The sequence below is a fragment of the Xenopus tropicalis genome, chromosome 1, assembly GCF_000004195.4.
Source record: "Xenopus tropicalis strain Nigerian chromosome 1, UCB_Xtro_10.0, whole genome shotgun sequence".
NCBI lineage: Eukaryota > Metazoa > Chordata > Amphibia > Anura > Pipidae > Xenopus > Xenopus tropicalis.
This window is the reverse complement of record NC_030677.2, coordinates 114,191,911-114,212,606: the sequence shown is the minus strand read 5'-3', so window position 1 is coordinate 114,212,606 and position 20,696 is coordinate 114,191,911. Positions and strand designations below refer to the sequence as shown.

General features: G+C 38.3%; 1 long non-coding RNA gene across 3 annotated transcripts in view; it reads right to left on the bottom strand.

Moving 5' to 3' along the window:
• The window catches only part of LOC101731124, a 62,942-nt gene extending 42,774 nt beyond the window's left edge, over positions 1-20,168 (bottom strand). Inside the window, exon 1 of one of the 3 annotated variants that reach the window (XR_208222.4) lies at positions 18,124-20,168. This is a non-coding gene — a long non-coding RNA (uncharacterized LOC101731124). Of the gene's footprint in view, positions 1-442; positions 560-16,229; positions 16,441-18,123 lie in introns of those variants that run through there. The other 2 variants (XR_001169375.3, XR_001169374.3) reach the window with 2 other exon arrangements.
• Between the last annotated feature and the right edge of the window lie 528 nt (positions 20,169-20,696).

Here is a 20,696-nt window from a genome sequence, read left to right as displayed (position 1 = left end):
GGGGTAAATTTGGCACCCGGCAACCCATAACATTTCCAGCAGCAGAATTCTGTCATTGTTCAATTTAGTATGTACAACTATGTCATTTCACAGTATTTTGCTCACATATTTCACAACATTTCGATATTTGTATAACAAATTTAGAACAAATGTTACATTTCAAAACAAAAACAGAGCAACTGATTTCATTTTCATTAACCTGGTGCCTAATGAGTTATGTTGCCTTGCATTAAAATGAACATAAAGAAAGCTTTTCAGCTAAAATAATATTTGTATTTTTTTTATGCAAAAGGTGGTCAAACAGGAAAGTGAGAAAAGTAAAAATAAAGATAAAAAACACCATGATAAATGTGCAATTCTGCAATAAAGACAGATTTAATCAGGTGGAAACAACAGAGAAATAAGCTAAAAGTGTTAGTAAGTAAAAGCATTTGTTAAGTACCTTGCTGATTAGATGGCAGACATGAAGGCTGAATTCCTAGCTCTTGTAGATGAGAGAGAGGAAGATGCAATCCCATGAATGTGGCTTCATTTGGGAAACCAGAATGACCCTGGGAAACGATAACTCCACCCCCATCCCCCCCACACCCTTTAACACTACCACACATTCCTCCCCTCTTGTTGTGTGTGCATTAGTTCAGGGAAGAGAGAATAGCCAATCTGGGAACATCTCCTTCAAGTTAGTAAGACCTTGGCTTGGAGATCAGGATGGGAATGCCCTTGTCTCTCCCTTTCTTTTTTTTTTTTTTTGGGAGATGGGAAAGTCTTGGATTGAAAAGAGGTTTTGGAAATAATGCAGCGCTGGGGGCAACTTTGATGAATAGGCCCCATTCTGAGCTGGGTAACCTATACACAGACAAGAGGTCATTCCTCCAAAAGAGTATGTTATTAGCACTATTTACATCCCCTTGATGTATGAATGGGAAAATCCATTCCTCCCATGCTCATCTATATGTTTTATTCACAAGCACTATTCCAAGCTGTTATTGTTTTTGAAAATAGATATATGTAATGATTTGTTACAAAAAAAAATAAAAATAAATATATATATATATATATATATATATATATATATATACATACATACATACAAGTAAAGGAGAAATCATTTTTATAAGAAGAAGATACACCTAACCAATGTTTCTCCATACTTTGTAAATGCAAGGGAATGCTATTTAAGAGACACATATATAGGATATTATTGCATAAACATATTGTTGAGTGGAATGTATGTATGATGTTATTACCCGAATAAAGAATTAGTTCTAGTAGGGAGCCATTCTTTATTAGACATATTAAGGACACTCCCATGATTAACTTTTATTAATGCAACATCTTTTCTAATGCACAGATGTCTCCAATCAGTGGGGTTTCTGTATTATGTTATATATCCCCCTCTTTAAAGAAGGGAGGTCTTTGTACCACAGGATTAGACCAAAAGATCTCTTTCTCTCTCTCCTGAGAGCTGTGTGCTGTCCCCACTGACACTCTCCTGAAAGTTGCACCCTGATGGGATGACCTGGAACACAGATTTGCTCAAAAGAAGATTTTGAGACAATTTATTTATGCTCTTTTTCCATTCAGTGTAGTGTAGTGCAATGTAGCTGTCTTTCCTTGTGTTTATAATTAGGATTAAATGTAGCACTGACAGCATAAGGGAATTATACTACCCCAAATTTCAAATACATTATAAATACTTGGGTATGATTCTAAGGAAGCTGGCCCCTGCTACTGGACAGCTTAAAAAATCTGCTTCTTTGCAATTTTGCAATAATTTTGGAAAGTTTATGCTAAAAATTTATTTTTTTGAATGTATTTAAAGCAATTGCACTTGCTTTTCTCTCAGTTTTGCTCAATAAATGCACATCAACATGACTAGTAGCAGATATATTAAAATTAATTTTAAGTCAATGGTATGCTGGCTTTTTTAACTTGTTTTAAACTTTTGTTGCTGGAAAGCTGAAAACACATGGTTAATCCAGGAAATTTTTTAGATTTCAAACTTTTTTAGTATTCAAAATTGATTTGCTCTTTAGAATTGTATTCAGGAGTACTACCAGTGCCACTGCCATGAAAAGCCTATCTCTAGTTTGTTTTTTGCCTTGTAGTGACTCCCTGCAACTTAACTGTAAGGTTCACTAGCCATACTGGACATGTAGTAAAACACAGGCAAATTTAAACTATTTAGATTTTTTTCTAGGGTGAAGAAATGATATACAGGTATGGGATACCTTTTGCAGAAATCCATTATGCAGAAAGCTCTGAATTATGGGAAGATCATCTCCTATAGACTCCATTTTAATCAAACAATTCATAATTTTAAAACATATTTTCTTTTTCTCTGTATTAATAAAACACTATCTTGTACTTGATCCCAAATATAATTAATCCGTGTTGAAGTGAAACAACTACTGGTTTTATTTAATGTTTTAAAGATTTTTGTAGGCTTAAAGTATGGAGATCCAAATTATTGAAACACCCCCTTATCCAGAAACGCCCAGAATAACAGTCCCATACCTTTCCAATGCTTTATAGGCTGTTGCTTTAGCTTCTGCCTATATAATTTGTGACATGACAACCATCCTAGGCTGGCTGGAATTCACCTGCATGTGGTCATACAGATCTGCCTGTACTGCTGACCCCTGTGTTCCATTATTAACCACAGAGCAGCACACAAGACACACAGACTGTCGATATACTACATCTAGCACTAACAATGACTATTAAGGTGACGTCAGTGATTGTCTGGCAAATATAAAAAATGTTTACTATTTAGTAATTGACAAATGTTACTAATATTATTTTATATACATGGTTTCTGTTAGCCCCTACAACCCCACTCAAGGTACAAGTAGTGCACATGGAACACCCATGAGCTTATTTACCAATTTTCGAGTTTGTGAATTCGAAAGTTTTTTTAAATCGAATATACTTGCATTTTAAAAAAACTCAATTGCTTGCTTTTTTATTAATATGGTAAACTCATTTGAATAAAAAAAAACTTGAATACCTCGATTTTTCGAGTTTACAAACTTGAATAAAACTCAAAAAACTTGAATATCTTGAATTAACAAAAAACAATGTGACAACTCTCACTGACTTCTACATTTTTGTGCAATTTTCAAGTTTTTGGGTTTATTGCACCTAATAACAGGCATTCGAGCTTTTGAGGTATAACTTGATTTTTTGTGTAAAAAAACTCAATTATGAAAAAAATTCAAACATTGATAAATCATCCCCCTAGATTATGAATAGCAAACCTGGAGATCTGACAGAAAAGACACTAGAAGCCCTGAGGAAGAATTCTCAGACTCTCACATTATTTAGGATAATTTCTATATAAGGACACCACTATTTGTAGTATGTGCCATCACTACAGAGCATGTTGATGCAAGAGATGTCCCCATGGATACTGATACAAACAGGATTTGGGCCTAATACAATTAACTATTATGTATTATTGCTCCTGTATTATTCTGTAGTACATGAGAAACTGAGCTGGCATTACCGATAGAACTGACTATATAAAAAGCTCTCATCATAAGGGTAATTATTAGTGTTAGAAAATTAAATTAATCAGAAGCAAGTGAGAGCAAAACTACCTATATCTAGTGTACACATGAGATATGGCTTTAAAAATGTGAATTAGCAATTCGAAAAATTTGAGATTATTAATTAATTCACTGTTTATTAGTTGACAGGTTTAGCAACTCTTGGTCTGTCAGACAGCTTTTGTTAAACTACAACTACCAAATGCAGAGAGTTTTTAAAGAGGTTTACCCAAACCATGCACTGAGAAAAGGCACGAGAAAATAACAAAACTGACAACAGTGAACCTACACTCGGAAAAAAATGTCATATCTAATATTTGCAATTGCAAATAGAAGTAATTTTTTATATGTGCTAAAAAAACTCTTGTCAACTATAACACACCTAGGGGGAGATTTATTAACGCATGAACGCTCCGAATGCGTCCGAATGCGCAATCATGTTTTTTGCGTCAATTTCGTACCTATCGCGACTTTTTCGTCGCTTTCACAACTTTTTCGTACTTTGCGACAAAATCGTATTGTCGCACCGAGTACGAAAGTTTTGGATTCCTTAGTCTCTCAACCCACAAAGTTAAGTCTAGTAAACTATATCAACTAATCAGAAGTGTGTTTTTAAACATGTGACCAGTAAATCCTGCCTGCTGGTTGGTTGTTCTAGTTACTAGCTTGTGCAAATTCAGCAATTAGTATTCATTTAACCCTATATTTGTCAACATACCAAAGATTACAGATATTCTCTAAAGGAGTGTTGTATTTGCTGCACTTCTTTCTATTGGGCTACACCAAGAACAAGTATCACTGATAAACAACCATACTTGCTCCTAGATCCTGTTCTTGCTGCTTGCTATTTATACTCAGTCTTCAGCTGCACAGCATCATTTCATATTGGACGAAGGCACATATTCCTGCTCTGTAATTAGGCCAAGTTGTGCTTGGTGTATATACATGGTCTATACATCAATGCTGAGCAAATAGCAAGGCAGAGTTACATAATGGCAATTTTAAATATAATACGGTATAATCTTATCTGCAAATGTATGTTGTTATAAATCTGTATTTATACAGTTTAAACCCTTTGCCTTAAGGTGATACTGACACTAAAAACTTCTCTTAAAAATATTAATGTACATTAAAAGTTAACTATAGATCATTTATAGCAAATTGTTTGCCAGGCATGGATTCACAGCAAATTTCCACATTTCGCCATTGGCGAATCGTTTCACAAAATGCCTGCGACAATCTCACAGCATGATGTCCTGCACCATAGTCTAACATCAGGGGCCAGGAACAGCCTCCTTGTCTGCTGTGAAGGATATAAAGAAAGTTGCTTCTCTGTAAACATTGCTTTTTCTTTAAAACCTTTAAGGGGTTTCAGTATTCAACATAAGACCAATTAGTTTGTGTTGTAATGTATTTTTTGATTCTATCATGCATATTAACAAGACTTGGAACCATTCCCTTTATTTTTTATTGGATCTTACTTTAATATCTGCAACCCTCTCCTTTCACCTCATGAATACAGCACTGCTAAATAGAGACAGCACTGCATTCATGAGGAAAGTATAGGTACTCTACTTGTGCCTGTTGGTGCTACTGGTGGAACAGGGTACAAAGTACAAATAGCATGGCTTCTACCTGTTTTACACACTTTGCGCCCTACTCCACCAATAGCAAATTACCCCTTTAGTCAAATTCTCCTACCTAAGTAGAAAAACATGTAAAATAAACTCACATAAAAAACTATCTTCATTTAATTTACTCAATATAGTTCTCCCCCATTTTATTTGACAAATTATTACAGACAATATGATACTAACAGGAATTTAAACTGGTAGCTTCTGTATTTTGTGAATTCCAGAATCTTCCAGGAATCTCTTTTCTCTATTCATGCAAAAATGACTTGGAAACTGTGGATACTGGCTGGATATTTACAAAAAAAAGAAACAGATAGATCAGGGACTGAAAGGGACTATACAAGAGTGTTTCTATCTGTTATGTAGGTGACAATGAACAAAGAAAAAAGAGGTCTTGTTCTAATTTTTCTGCATTTCATGTTCATGTGCATCACTGCGTATACACAGCGAGAAGGATCAATGATCCATATTTCTAAGGGCTGTTGTCACTTCTGATAGCAGATAAATGCACACAGCATATCAGCTGAACACATTTATTCATGTGTGTACACAAGAAATCAGGGCACTCTGCATTACATGCTCTCTAGGAGCAGATATGATGAGGAATAAGAGAAAGCATTGTGACTATGATTAAGTATAGTATTACCAACTGCATGCATTTTCAACTTACACTGGTTCAGCTGTCTTTGACTGACTGCGTAGACATGTGTGCAAGGGTGAAAGTACAGGTGCATAGATGCAAGTGAGCCCTGGAATTAATACTCGTTTTAAAGCAGTGCTATTTCTAGCATTCTTTGGGGATAGCTTGTTGTAACTTCACATGCAACTGACATGCATGTCATGAATTTCATACTAATGGTGTTTTGAATATTGAACATATCAGTTTGGCACCATTTGCCGACACACTAACGAAGCTGCCACAGCAACTTGTGTGTAATTCACTTAAACAGATGCTATTACACTGGAATGAATTTGGAATCGGGAAATGCTGCATTGTGAGTAAAAAAAAGTGATTTGTGTGCAATTTAAAACCTAGTGAATTTGTAAATGATTAGTAAATGACCCTTCAGGCCATTAGTAAAACATTGTTACATTTCCTGGCATAAATTGTTTAAATTGTTTGCTACAAATCTAAAGACCTTTTGTGCAACTGAAAAATGTATTACATGTAACTGGCTACTGGAACTCAGCAATGACTAGATTAATCAATAGGGGTCTTTTTAAAAAGGATAGGACAGTGTGAAGTGAAAAAATGTGTCCAAACACCATTTTTTTTTCACTTTTGCACCCTACCCCTCACTTTGTTCTAATGGTACAGGTGTTTAGTACAAATATCTGCACTTCCTCCACAAATACAGTGTTGCCTGCATTATGCTTTATTCAGGCTGTACTTTGCAGCTGCACTTATTAAAGATTTTTCGGGGGGTCAGAGTACAAGTATGCCCTAGATTATAGTGGTTACTGAACAAGCACTCATAGGTGCACTTTTGTACCCCTTTGCTTTAGCATTTGCATCCATGGGCAATAGTACATAGGGATCAATGTATCTATTTTATCACTCAAAACATTTTTGCTATGAAACCTGGACTATGGACACATTCATAAAACTGTGCCAGGACTGCTAGCATTAGGGCTAATACCTAAACATTCTCTCCATACTCATTTCACAAAATAATGCTTAAAAGTAAATGGAATAGATATACTTTTGGTTAGAATGATAACATTCTTTTTAAAATGGTACAAGACCATAAGACCATTAATTTGCTGGAGTCACGATATAAAGCTAGTGAAGAACAACAGTGCAGAGAAGCTCAGCACACACTGAGCTTACTATTGCCAATTCTGTCTGGCAGCAGCACAATTTCCACACCCAACCATACTCCCCCTAGTGCCTGAATAATAATATTAAACAAGGAAAGATTCAAGACGCAAACAAGACCTGTCACAATGCAAGAAAAAAAACATTACGTCAAGGGCAGTTGCTTTCTTCATTACCATATAGTTGCTATTTGTGCTGCTTAATCCTTCCTGTCTTGTGTTATGAACTGAGAGCTGCTGCACCTGCTGAGAAATGGGAATCCTGGAGCTACCATCAGTTCCTGACCAGGTAGTAGCTCCAGAGTTCAGTTCATGTCCAGCGCAAATAGGTGCAGCACACTTGCTCCTAAAGAATTGGGCGCAAACGTCACTTTCATGCTGCACACCTAAAATGACGCTGTGCACACTTAAGCACAATTGTGTCTGATTTGTGACAAAATACTCTCACAGTTGTGTAATTTTTGACAAATTGGATGCAGTTTCATCAGGTGATGCTAGAAATTGTGGGAAAAAACATGGCTATTGCACTTGAAATTGCACTTTGATCACTGTGTTTGCTGAAGTAAATAAGCCCTCTAGTCTCTTGTTTCAGTGCTTCATTTTCTACCAAAAAAATAAATTCCAAAAAGTTCAAGGGTTTTTTTTCCTTTAGGGCAATGGCAAACGGGGGTATCTGTCACCCGCAGTTAAGTCTGGGCTACTGCTGGTGACAAAAACTCCTCCAAAATGCTTTCCCACTGGCCATAAGGGAACCTGCGCAGGAATCTTCAGGTGACTTTAGAAATCAGATAGCACAATTGTGGTCTCTTCACTAGTGATAAGGCCCCCTAGACCTGCTCTGGTGTGAAAAATGTAAGTGTGGAGCTGGTAAGGGGGATGGCTTCTGGGCTGCTGTCTCAGGCGCCAGAAGCCCCTGAAACACCCCTGATTAAGTTAAAATCGACTGACTGAAAATCAGTGGAAAAATACAGCCTCCCCAAGCAGCTATCTATTATTCAGCTTTTGTCAAGGTATGTACATGCTGACATGTAAATTTCACAGCATGGTTGATATATTAGGATATAATTGCTTGAAGTCCAATTATTATTTTGTAAAATCCCAGGATTCATGTAGTGGTAGGGCTGCCAGGTTGCTTGTGCCACTGGGTTGCTCTCCATAGTGCTGAAAATGGAAAAACACCAACACCAGCCTGAGACCAGCTACAGAATTATTTTGACATACTGAAACAGCTACCTATATCTACTTACTGTATTTCTACCTGGCAGCGTGATTGTCTGATATTTGTATTTATTGGATTGTTAATGCAGGGGCACTGGGAGCCCTGTTATAATTAAATAGAACCCCGTTTATGAGTATTTATTTCTCTTACAAAGATAGTAGAAGATTGTGTCATATTGTATGAGCACAACTTTCCTATTTAAATAAATTCAAAAATATAAGCAAGGGCGCTGCCTATACTGATTAACAATAGAGACTTAAAAAACAGCTTGTTCCACACATCGAGCTGGTCAAGTAATTTGGTCATGTCCAACAAAAATTCAAAGCCTTTTAAATTATTAGCTATAGGGGTCATTTACAATGTGGGAGGCAGAATAGAAAGTATGCTATGAACCCTGATTTCCACTCTATTTCAATTGCTGCCAGGCAGGCGTTAAGGACAGTGCAGGCCTGTGATCGCCTTTGTACCTCGCATTGGATTTTTTTTATCTAGTGTGAAGTGCAGAGTAAAGCCAGACCCCCGGCAGCAGTGCTCTGCGCATGAGCATTAAGGGAGAATTCTTGGGCCCTATAGGGTAATGTCCAACTGGAAGATTAGTTGCTTTCTGAAGTTGAACAAAGTTTTCTCCTGCAGGCAAATTTGCGTGACTTTGGAAAACAGCAGTAATGCATAGGCCTTTCCACCAACGATTCCCTTTATTGCCAGTGGAAAGGCTTTTTGGGGAAATTAGTCACTCACGGTAGCAGAGATTTATCAAGGGTGCCTAACCTCCCCGTGCTCTTGGACTACTGCCTGGGGTCATAGTAAATTAAACCGTATGGTGCAAATTGATGACCTAAATGGAAACAAGAATATCTGTCACATTATCTCACCTTATCATACCTTAGCTTAGCTGATCCTTCACAAATGGGACAATGTAATTGCCCTTTATATTGAAAACCACCTACTGTAAGACAATAACTTTACCCATCATATGTAGGTGTCGGTGAAAGATAATGAAAGTTTATTTGACACTAGCTGCGTGGGTTCTGAACTTACAATAACATAGAACACTGAACAAAGAAATTACAGTCTTTATAGTCTTTTCATGGTCCCAGCACACAAAAACAAGCTTATAAGAAACTGCTTTCAGGATGTTACATTGTAGCTCAAGGACATGGTTAAACTGACCATGGAAGTCTTGAAACAGCACTAACTACTTAAGGGGGCACTATGACGCAGGTGAGCTTTGCCTATACAGATTTCTCCATTATTATTATTATTAACATTTATTTAGAAAGCGCCAACATATTCCGCAGCGCTGTACAATAATGCCTAATTTCTCAGCAAGTGCAAGCAACACATAAACTCCCTTTATCAATATGGAATTGAATAATAAAAAAATCTTCAACTGAAAAAAATAGAATAGATGATAAAATGATTTCAGTAAATATTATTAATTAAGGTAGACTTACATTGTGTCATACATAATATCAACAGGCTCCTAGTAAAACTGATCATAGTGTATTTGAATGTGATAGGGACTGATATTGTAACTTCCACTGGGGCAGGATATATAATCTCTGCAGATGGCTGTGGAATATGTTGACACTACATAAATAAAGAATAATAATAATATTAGCAGCCTTCCCAATCAAATGACTAACATATAATCTAAGCATATAATCTATCATTCCACTTTGTCATTCCAAATACTTATGTCCAGAATTACCACCTTTTTCTTAATTAAACCCTCTACCCACTATATTATTCAACAAATGTAGCATCCTCTTCATACCACAACATGTTTGCTCTTCTATGATGAAATATCTAACTATGTGTATCTATGTTGCCCCATAGGATCTCCAGTCCAGTAACTGTCACAACCCATTTGCTAAACCTCTAGTTGTCCAACATTTGTTCAGAGTCCCCTTGCCTCATAACTAGGATACCACCAATATAATAAGTATTTCTTCAGTGCCCCACAGTTTGAAACCTCAGTTTTAATGGAATGAAAGTAATGATTAAGTCCTTTTATTCATGAACAGAACCAAACAACGGTACTGCTAAAGTTTTACCACATTTCTTTCACCACAGAAAGTAAAATAATTGCTGTATTATAATAATGCTATTTTACAGCGAAATTAAAGCAGAATTTGGAATGAATGATTTCCAAATTAAAAAGAATGAAATATATTAATTTATATGGGAAAATAATATTTCGTTTTCCAGTTGTCTAGTAGTATTAAGGGTTATTTCACAACTTAAATCACTAAACACCAGCAATGACAGATTATAAGACTGTGCACAATTTTTAAGTACTGTATATACTCGAGTGTAAGCCTAGTTTTTCAGCACCCGAAATGTGCTGAAAAAGTCACCCTCGGCTTATACTCGCGTCGGGTGCCATGGGTCCCTCCAAACTAGCACCCTCTGTCCTTTGAGTGCAAATTAGGCCACCCGCAACAAGACCCTCCAGTACCCTGGCCCGCACCCAAATTCATCTTAATCTACCATCCTCACCTGTCCCATTCTGCACTAGGCGTGGCACTTTATATTCTATATAAAAGATATAAGGGGGTAGTACTCTTAAGGTATCATTGTTGATACCATATTGTTTTTGTTGACCCTCTTCTCCACTTACAGAGCTAACTTACTGTTTTTCTTTGAAATAAATATTTAAAAACATATACCCCACTGATGCCTTAATTAATGTAATTTTATTGGTATTTATTTTGATTATTGAAACTTAGCAGTAGCGGTTGCATTTCCCACCCTAGGCTTATACTCGAGTCAATACGTTTTTCCAGTTTTCTTAGGTAAAATTAGGTACCTCGGCTTATATTCGGATCGGCTTATACTCGAGTATATACGGTATATATTTAAAGGATATTCATGGGTCTTGTTTTTTATATAAAGTATACATACATATACTGTATATTATACAGATTTTTTTTTAATAACTATTCCCTTTTCATTATGATTCATGCAAATTACAGACCAATATACACCCTATGTAATTCCAAACAATAATTCATTCTTAGTAGGCTTCACAACTGAAACACAGGCTTTAGCTTTCATTTGTTATATAGACAGCAAATAATATAGTGAATAGTGTACCCACTTTTGTAAAATATAAGGATATTATAAGTCAAAGAGGGGTTCCATGACCATTTTTAAAAACTGGTCATGGAAAAGGTGACTTTTAAAATTCTCATATTTTACAAGAGGGGTGCATTATTTATTATAGTTTACATGTTTCAGTGTGTCATGTGGTAGAAATGGCATAGCTAAGCCCTGATTATAACTGATGACAACACTAGGCACCATTTCATCATTCCATGGCTCTTGTGTATTATAAAGGGGCATCATACATGAAGACCAAATATTCCTATGTAATTTAATATTATCTATGCACTAACCTTCCAAGAGCTTATTTTAGCAATAGCATCCTCACTGAACATTGCAATAAGGCTGAGGACTCTAGAGGTACAGGCTCAGTTTTTCTCTGTGTGCATTTTCCCCACAGGTGGAGAAAAGCCAATGTGCTCCCATCCGCTCAACTGTTCCTCTGCACTGACAGGCACAGTGTTGGCCTGCATGCACACACAATGAGCGTTCATCAGCACAAAAATACATTGTTTCACATTTCTACTCCAATATCCATTCAGTGTGTCTGCATGCAAGCTAATACTATCTGTGCCTGTCAGTGCAGAGAAACAGCTGAGTATAGAGAGCCTTGGCTTCTCTACCTGTGGGGAAAATGCAGTTGGGCAGAAGCTGAGCCTGCACCTCATGTGCACGCAGCCTAATACTTTTGCTGTGTACACGTAATGTCAGGTATAAATAAATACATGCAATCAAATGCAAATGCAGTTACACAGAGAAGGAAAGAGGTGCGAGTGTAAATGATTCACTCTTAATATACTGTCCATTTAAAGGGGATTAAATGAAAAAAACTCTGCTGATAACACTAATAATGTTTCTTTCTCTCTTTCTTTGTAATTTTGTATTCAGTGTCAGTGACATATTGTTTCTATTCAGAGGCTGTAACATATGAAATAACACAAAAGAATAAGATAAATATTAGTGAAAAGAAGCCAATGCACAACTATGTAGTTTGAAGGTATGTAATTAAGTAATTAGGGATTATGATGTGGTGTTATGGGTGTTTTGCCAGTAGGAGGTGTATAGAGCTATACCGGGGCCCAATAGGCTTTGTGTTGTCTGTCCCTGTCCATTATGTTTTTGGATTTTTAAGATAGTGAGGGATATTACAAAGTACGCAGACTCCTTCTTTTCACATTATCCCATTAAAAACTCATCAGCAGATTAATAATTCTCCAGAAAACTAAAAGGTGACTTTACTAATGCAGTGCAGTGTGCAAACTGCAAGATTGCAGTGTCACTGCATCCACCATCACTTTGCACAATGTGCCCAAACACACTGATACTGCGCATATTTGAGAACCACGAGGCTTGCAGCTAGCATTATCAGAGTAGGGACAGGCCACATCTGGTATGCCAATGCATGAGTCATTAATTACTAGTGTGCATGTTGGTTGCTGCTAATGACACAACCTTCTATAACCTTCTATAACCTTCTATAATTACCTCTTCCAGGGTGGCAGTAATTCCAGGGTTACCTAGAGTTAATATGCGCACTTGCTAACAGTTCCTCAAAGCAGAATGGGTGGGTGAACTGCTGCTCAGAATAACTATACAGAAGTGCAAAGACCATGTTTGGACCCAAGTAACTTTTATGAATGCTGTCAATAAGAACATTTATCATTTATTAAGCAAATAATTACTGCTCCTGCGGTGGTAAATGCATGTAACAGCCTTTAAGTATCCACTAAAATGGCACACATGATGTTGGAACAAAACTATTCAACTCGAGGCCTGTATGCTGGATGTACACCTCAAAGGGATTTTTGCAGCTTTTAGGTGTCCAAAATTATCACCTTCTTCATCTTACATAGAATCTGGGCTCCAGAGGCATAACTAGATGGTACTGGGCACCATAGCAAATTGAATTTTGGGCCCCCAAGATATTGAAAAGTTGGCTTTTTTTACTCTGATATTGAAATGGATAATTAATGTCTTGCTGGACCCTCTACACTTCTGGGGCCTCCTGCAACCCACTTCGTCTGTCATTATGCCCCTTTATTGACTCTTTGAAAAAAGAAACACATTATAGTCAAAACAAGTAAATAAATGATTTTCACTTTATTAAAAGGTTCTTTGTTTTTTTAACAAAGCAATAAATATGCAAAACTCTGCTGAAAATCAGAGCTGGTTTATGACTTTTGACACCCCAGGTGGTACATGTATAGCTTGTCGGTGTCCAGCACCTTCAACTGGCCAACACACCAGACTCATTTCTGCCCAGCAAAATGATGGCAGCACACCACCTCTGGGGGTTTTAATGCTTATAGAAAGACAGTGTGGAAATAGATGGAAATGGATCAATAGGGAAATGTGGGGCACTTACATTGCCCTTTTTACAACTCTGGGCACTGAAATTGTATATAGGTGGCATATAGGTAAGGCACCCAAAGCCATTCTGGGTCCTGGACTTTGCCCTAACTGCTCTCATTATATACTTCCACTGGCTGACAGCTATAATGAAAGAAAATGTGTTTAAGTCCAACCTCTCTGCTGTCAAAAGCATTTAGAGTGCAATATATTTTTTGTAATGATTAAAATTGTGACTGCCTTTGTGATTTGATTTGTTAAAAATGCACCCACCACTGGTCTGTGGAAACATGTTCTTAATAGTTTCAAACTATACATTACAAAGAGACAAATAAAAACCTAAAAGGACGTCAATTCAATCCTTTTTACCTGTTTCACCACATAACAATCCTGGTTCTAGGGGCATACAAAATCTGCCAAATATATAGATTTTTTTAAAAAACAAAAAACCAAGACAATGCCTCTTTTTAATATACATCCCCGAACTGCTATGAGAGGATCTCTGACCTGAAAAAATACAACCCTGTATGCATTTTCATCTGTTTATATATTTTTAACCATGGTGTATTCCTATAAATAAACTCCAAAATTCTTCATGCCGGAGGCACAGAAAAGACTTATCGTTTTTACCAAACTGACTGCTTTTATAATGCACTTGACAACATATGGAGACTTGGAGTGGCATTTTAACCATCAACCGCTATAATGTAGTGTGACGTCTGGGAGGAGGAACAAGCAGCAACAACGTTGTTGCTGCATGTGTCAATTTACCCTCAAAATAAATTTTAAAAATACACTTTGCACTGGACAACAAAGTTACAGTTTAATGGACTCCAAAATGCACCCACCAATTAACTCACAGCTTTTTTGCCCTTCACCTTAGTGAAGTAGATAGATTAGAGTATAGTGTCAGTTGTTAAACAGCTGAGTGCTAACATATACATTAGACTGGCATTACTGAAGAAAATTAATCAGACATCAGAATCCCACCTATCGCTTGTCTGGGCATTTACCTTCCAATAAGGCAATTAGCCTACCTACAATCTCTTTTTGAACCCACCCTTCTAGTGTAGCCTCTGTGCATATTGCTAAAAGAACCACATAGTAGTAATGGCTGAACAATCCGGTAAAATATTAACAAAAGTTACAAAGTATCTACCACTAAATTATGCATTAGTCTAGTGTTTAGCTACTCAGCAATCATGTGTTTTCATACATGTACAAAATACAATGTGTGTTTGTGTGTATGTGCGTGTGTGCATGCATGTGTCCTTTACAAGAGAGAGTTAAAGCAACATTATTTTATGCAACCTAAACTAATTTAATTTATTGTATTTTTTTCTGTAGTTATATGTTTCACCATATATTTAATTTGTTCCTGTACTGGCAGAACAAGTATGGAAATACAACCAATAATGTCTGTTTCTATACAACTTCTATGGAAACAGAATTGTTGTTAAAATAAATGTTTAATCTATTTGCAGTTTATGTCTTTGTGTATGTTATACTCTGTATATATATCTTTTAAGCAAACACACACATATACAAATATATAAAATATATACAATACATGGTAAGTATAGTCAACCATATCAAAATGGTCATTCATTGTTGTTTCTGAAAAATACCAGCAATTGGATTGTGTGTTTTCATTCTGTATGTATTTTTGTAACAATAAAAAAATGTTAATATGTAAAAAACTGACAGTGATATTAAATACAATCTATCACACGCACTGAAATAGCTGGTTTGTGTTGGAGTAGGAAGCCCTAGTACTGACAGGGTTAAATGCGTGTGGCAGGATATAGACCCCATAACAGTCTCACGACACAGTGAAGCAAATCACAGCAGTTTGTCGGCACCGAGTGACGTCATAAAGTGCAAAATGCGCCACATATGAATTACCTCACTAATACAGCGCGCAAGTGTGTGAGAATGGGATACGACATTTTTGCAAAGTTATTTATAAGCAGTGTCTTTTGCGAAAGTCCTACGAAAAGCCTATTTGACAGCCTATTTTACTACTATGTTCTTACTATAATATCGCAGTATATTCCACCTGCTGATGAAGGGGAAGACTGGCCCTGAGTGTTAGGGTGTCCCCATCAGAAAGTATTAATAACAGCCCCTCAGTAAAAGGCTAAAAAATTACCCAAATTACCCAAACAATATTAGAGCCCTGATCTATAGATTCACCCCGGCGCCATTCCTATACTATGTTTGATTTAGCCAGACCCGGGCACTGACTAAATGACACAGGAGCTGAGAGGAGGCAGAGGTAGCAATGCTACTGGAGAAGCAATATACGCTTGCTCGCTCATCCCCAGCACTGCCTGTAGGTACCCCTAACAGCTACTGCAGGCCTGCTAGTATGTGCCTATGTACACACACATATATATGCCACATACACATGCGGTGTGTGCCTTGTTTCTTTGTTTCCTACCTAAGCTAAGAGTGGTGCTGCCGCTGCCCTTGCTTTGATGCCCACACAGAAAACCCCGGTACAAAGGCAGAGCGGGGCATGAGGTACATCGCTCCCCACGGGCTTACCTCGTCCTACTGCTGGCAGCGTCGCTTCTCCTACTCGGCCTGGAAATGAGCCGATTCCATACAGAGGCGCAGAGCCAAGTGTGACTGGCACCCATGTGGGGCTGATCCTGCCTGTGGCCTCAAGCTTGTCACTCACACAAGGATGTATGGATGGGCTGTTGGCGGGGGGTGGCTAGGGATGTAGTAGAATCGTGTCACACCTCCCTTACCAAAGAACTTCTGGGCATATGGCAATGGAATACATTGTAATCAACCTCCGGCGCTTAAAGAGTCAACCAGAGGAAGTGAACAAGAAAGATAGGCAGCTAGAAAGCACATTAAAAGAAGCCATTTGATGTTAATTAGCTTAACTAGAGGTTAATAAGACCATCTGTTTATCTGCTGATCTTACAGTAAACCATTATATAATTAACAGTAACATTAGCCGTAGTTTAGGTTATAAGGGCGCACTAACCTGCATAACGCCTGGCTATACAGAGAACTGGGGGTTATAGCAGAAGGAAGCGCACAGAGCGCAATTGCGCCTGCACCTGAATTTGCGTGCGCCCCGGGCCTGCGAAACTCGCTAGAGAGAGAATTTGAGACGCTTTAGGACTACGGGCGTTCCTCACCTGTTTTATTGTGCATTCATTTTCGAAAGAAGTGCAATATAAGTCATTCTTGGATGGATTAGTACAATTATGCGGCTATTCAAAACGTATGCCATGTGACAAATGGAGACAGCTAAATGCAAAACTCAAAAACGTAACGTCATGGGAAAATAATATAGAAAAAAAAATCATATAAATGAAATGTCTTGCCAGTCATTAACCCCAGTGTACTAAGCAAGATCAGTTATCACTTGTACAATTAGTGTGTGTGTGTGTCTAAGCGAACGCTGGGGCTTACTCAATGCCCTTATTTATATAGGGACGTGCTGCTTCTTACCCTCAAGGGTAACAAATAAGGTTATCCTATAAAAAAGTTAAACCCGATGAGCTGCCCCCATTGTGCTCTTATTTCTATATAAAAAGGGCCCGATTAATTCATTTCGCACTGTAAGCTCACGTCGTTTTTTTCCCACGGAAGAAAACCTCAGCCCAAATAGAATAAGAGGATTCAAAATCAAGTTCAGAGTTGGGGCTATTAGCATGACAATGATGTCTGAGGGGAGAAAGGTCTCTTGAGGCAGAGGGTCCTGCAATGAATAGGGTGGGCTCGGGACTGCAATGAGGGCATTTTCCCAGGCTCCCCAACAATCCAGCAACTGTTTGTCTTGTATGGTAAACGTTTTGTTATGAAGTTTGTCTCCTAATAACAGGAAGAATAGGGGCGAGACTGAATGGGCAGGCAGGAGGTAGGCACACACCCAGCATGCTCTATAGCACTGAACAAATACACGAGTGTGCCTCTGGGAGAGCAGTAACATATGCTTACCCGCACACACAGATAGACAGGTGAGAGGTGATGAATGATGCTAGACAGATAGAGGCAGATAGATATAGATGATAGAGAGAAAGACAAAGAAAGAAAATGACAAATATAAATGTAATATAGTAATTTATAAATGCAACTAATTAGAAGCTAAAATATAAAAAATATTTATTCACAAAATGTTGTGCTTCTGCTAAAATGTATAGAGTAGAGCCGATAAAATACTGATGCATAGATGATAAATACAGTCTGACTGATAGCATCCAACTCGCACGGAAAGAGATAAACACGCAGAGAGGAGCAGACAAACAGACGGACTGATAGGTAATTAGGAAAGATCCATTCCATGCCATCCCATGTTGCTGTAGAATACATCCTGCAGCCACTCACCCTGCCTGTTTATGCCTATAATGTTAAATTACACCCCCTTAGGAACTGTTTCAAATTCAAAAATAACATTTAACAATAAGTGATGACTTACTAGCTGCTGTATAGTTCTCGGACCTTCTGTGACCTGGAAGGTGAAAGAGGATAAAGTTGCTGGGTTATCAAAAGGTATTTGGAAGATTTAGCAGAATCCGAGAGGAGCCAGTCTGTTGGATGGCCTTGAAGCGATCACTCGCAGGACAAAAGGAGGGGTAGCCGAGTTACCAAAAAAAAAGTCTTTTAGATTGGATGGGACGATTAGATTTCTTACACTTATTTACTCATAGCTCCAAAAATAGGTGTATGGGATTCACTTGCGCTCCCCCGATCCTACCAGGCTGGTGCAGACGTGTGCAGCAACCCAAAGAGTGGGCTCCATTCATTATCCACAATGCTTTGATATCTATTGTGCGGGCACTGCAGGATCTGTTTGGCCATTTATTCACGCCTTTTAGTCCCCCCTTCTTAGTGGCACAGGAATAACTTAGGAGATCCCATTTAACTCCAGGAGATTGGAAGAAAGTCACTAGATAGCGAACCGATGCGAACTTCCATCAACCTAAAACTTGACAGCACCGGAGATGCCACTGTAGCCAATAAATGGGCATCTGGCTTCAGGATTCAGATCCCTTTCCTCCTTTCACTGACTTTGTGGCCTGGAGTGAGAGGAAACACCAAGGACATCTGAGCGTTTTCTTTTGTGGTAAATGGAGATGAAGAGGAAACATTCCAGATAAGCAGTTGTAAAAGAATCATAGGAGATGTGACTTGTAATCTCATATCGTGCAATATGGACAGATGTGGATACAAGAGGATAAAGAGCACATGCCAAGTAGGTCTGCAACCTATATGGAAGGAGTAGGGATGCTTACAGGAGGCACCAAGGCAAGATGTGTGCTCCAAATAGCATCAGAAGGAAAAATGCAAGATCTGGACAAGTGGAGGCGTGGGAAATGCTACATGGGAAGCAGGATTATGACATTACTCATATGTTTTAAAAGTGCAGTGATTCAGGGATATGACAAAAGTGCTGTACGAATTTGGGGGAACACAGGTGAAGAGTAGGCCAGTGAGATTGTGCCAGAACAGGAATATACTAAGGATACAGCTAGACTGTGCCAGTGCAGTCAGGTACTGAGAATGCAGTGAGATTGTGCCAGTGTTCTGAGGTGGTGATGATGCAATTAGATTGAACAAGTGTAATGACATATTGAGGTGCAGTAAGATTTTGTGAGTGCAGTGACATAGTGGGGATGCAGGGAGATTGTGCCAGTGCAGTGAGATGGGGGGGAACAGTAATTGTGCCACAACAGCCAGCTTCTGGATTGCAGCAAGGTTTTGCCAGCTCAGTGAAGTGTCCAAGATGCAGTAAGATTGCAGCAGTATAATTAGATATTGCCAGTGCAATGAAATCCAGTGAGGTTGTGACAGTGCAGTTATCTGCTTTATATGCAATTGGATTGTGCAAGTGCATTGACATGCTGGGGATGCAAAGAGATTTGGCAAGTGCAGTGAACTGCTGGAGATGCAGTGATATTGTACCAGTGAAGTGGAGGTACAGTGGAGCTATGTCAGTGCAGTGACCTGCGGGGGGTACTGTGGAATTGTATGTTTGGGATGCAGTGTAATTCTAGTCTGGCAGTGAAGTAATTAAGGAATGAAAAAGATTAGACAAATCCAGTAAAATGCCAGGAATACAGTGAGATACTGGCAGTGCAATAAAAGGCTTAAGGTGTAGATATATATTTTGTTGCAGAGGAGTGCAGGAGGACTTCTTGATACTGGTGGTGTATTGAAATGTTGAAGGTGCTAATGGTGCAGTGATATTGTGTCATTTTAGTGGCAACCTGGGAAAGACAAAAATGTGGGGGGGAGGAGGAAGAGAGGGTGGGATAGAAGTGGCATTCTAGAAGAGCAATATAATGGGGTGATGTAGAGGGATACAGGAAAAGCAGTGAAGTTCTGCTACTGCAGTGATATCCTGGCAACACAGTGGCACCATGGATGGATTAAAATGTTTTGAATGGGGTAGTATCATGGAAAGGTACTAAGGTGTATGGTGGAATAGAAATATGTTGGAGAGGCAAGAATATATGGAAAAAAATACCGGAATGAAGAATAAATATGAATGTATAGAATATGCATGACTGGTGCTGTCAAATGACAGACATACATTTGTGGTCTGTGAGTAGATCACTGACAGTTTGATGAGTGTGATGATGATTTTTTGTATTTGATAAAACATTTTCCTTAAGGATCTTGCAGCTGAGGCTACTGGAAGCTGGAGCAGAGTTCAGTTAAGGCAGTATTAGAATTGTAGCGTAGTGGGTAATGTGAGCTTGAATGTTAGCCTAGTGTGTGTGTTGTTTGTCAGGCAATGTAATACTTTTGCTGTCAGCAGATTACTATTGCTAAGGTGCTAGTAGTCTAGCTTTATATTGCCCATACCATACAGTGTTTTAATTGGATAGTGGGATGCTATGTGGGGTGTCAGAGCAGTGTAAAGTAAATATAATGAGGTGCTGTGATTTAGATGGCAGTGCAGTGAAATGGTCTGAATCAGATGATAGGGCTGTGAGTTAGATAGTAGTGCAGTGTGAGGCTCCAGCTGGCCAGTGAGATGCTGAT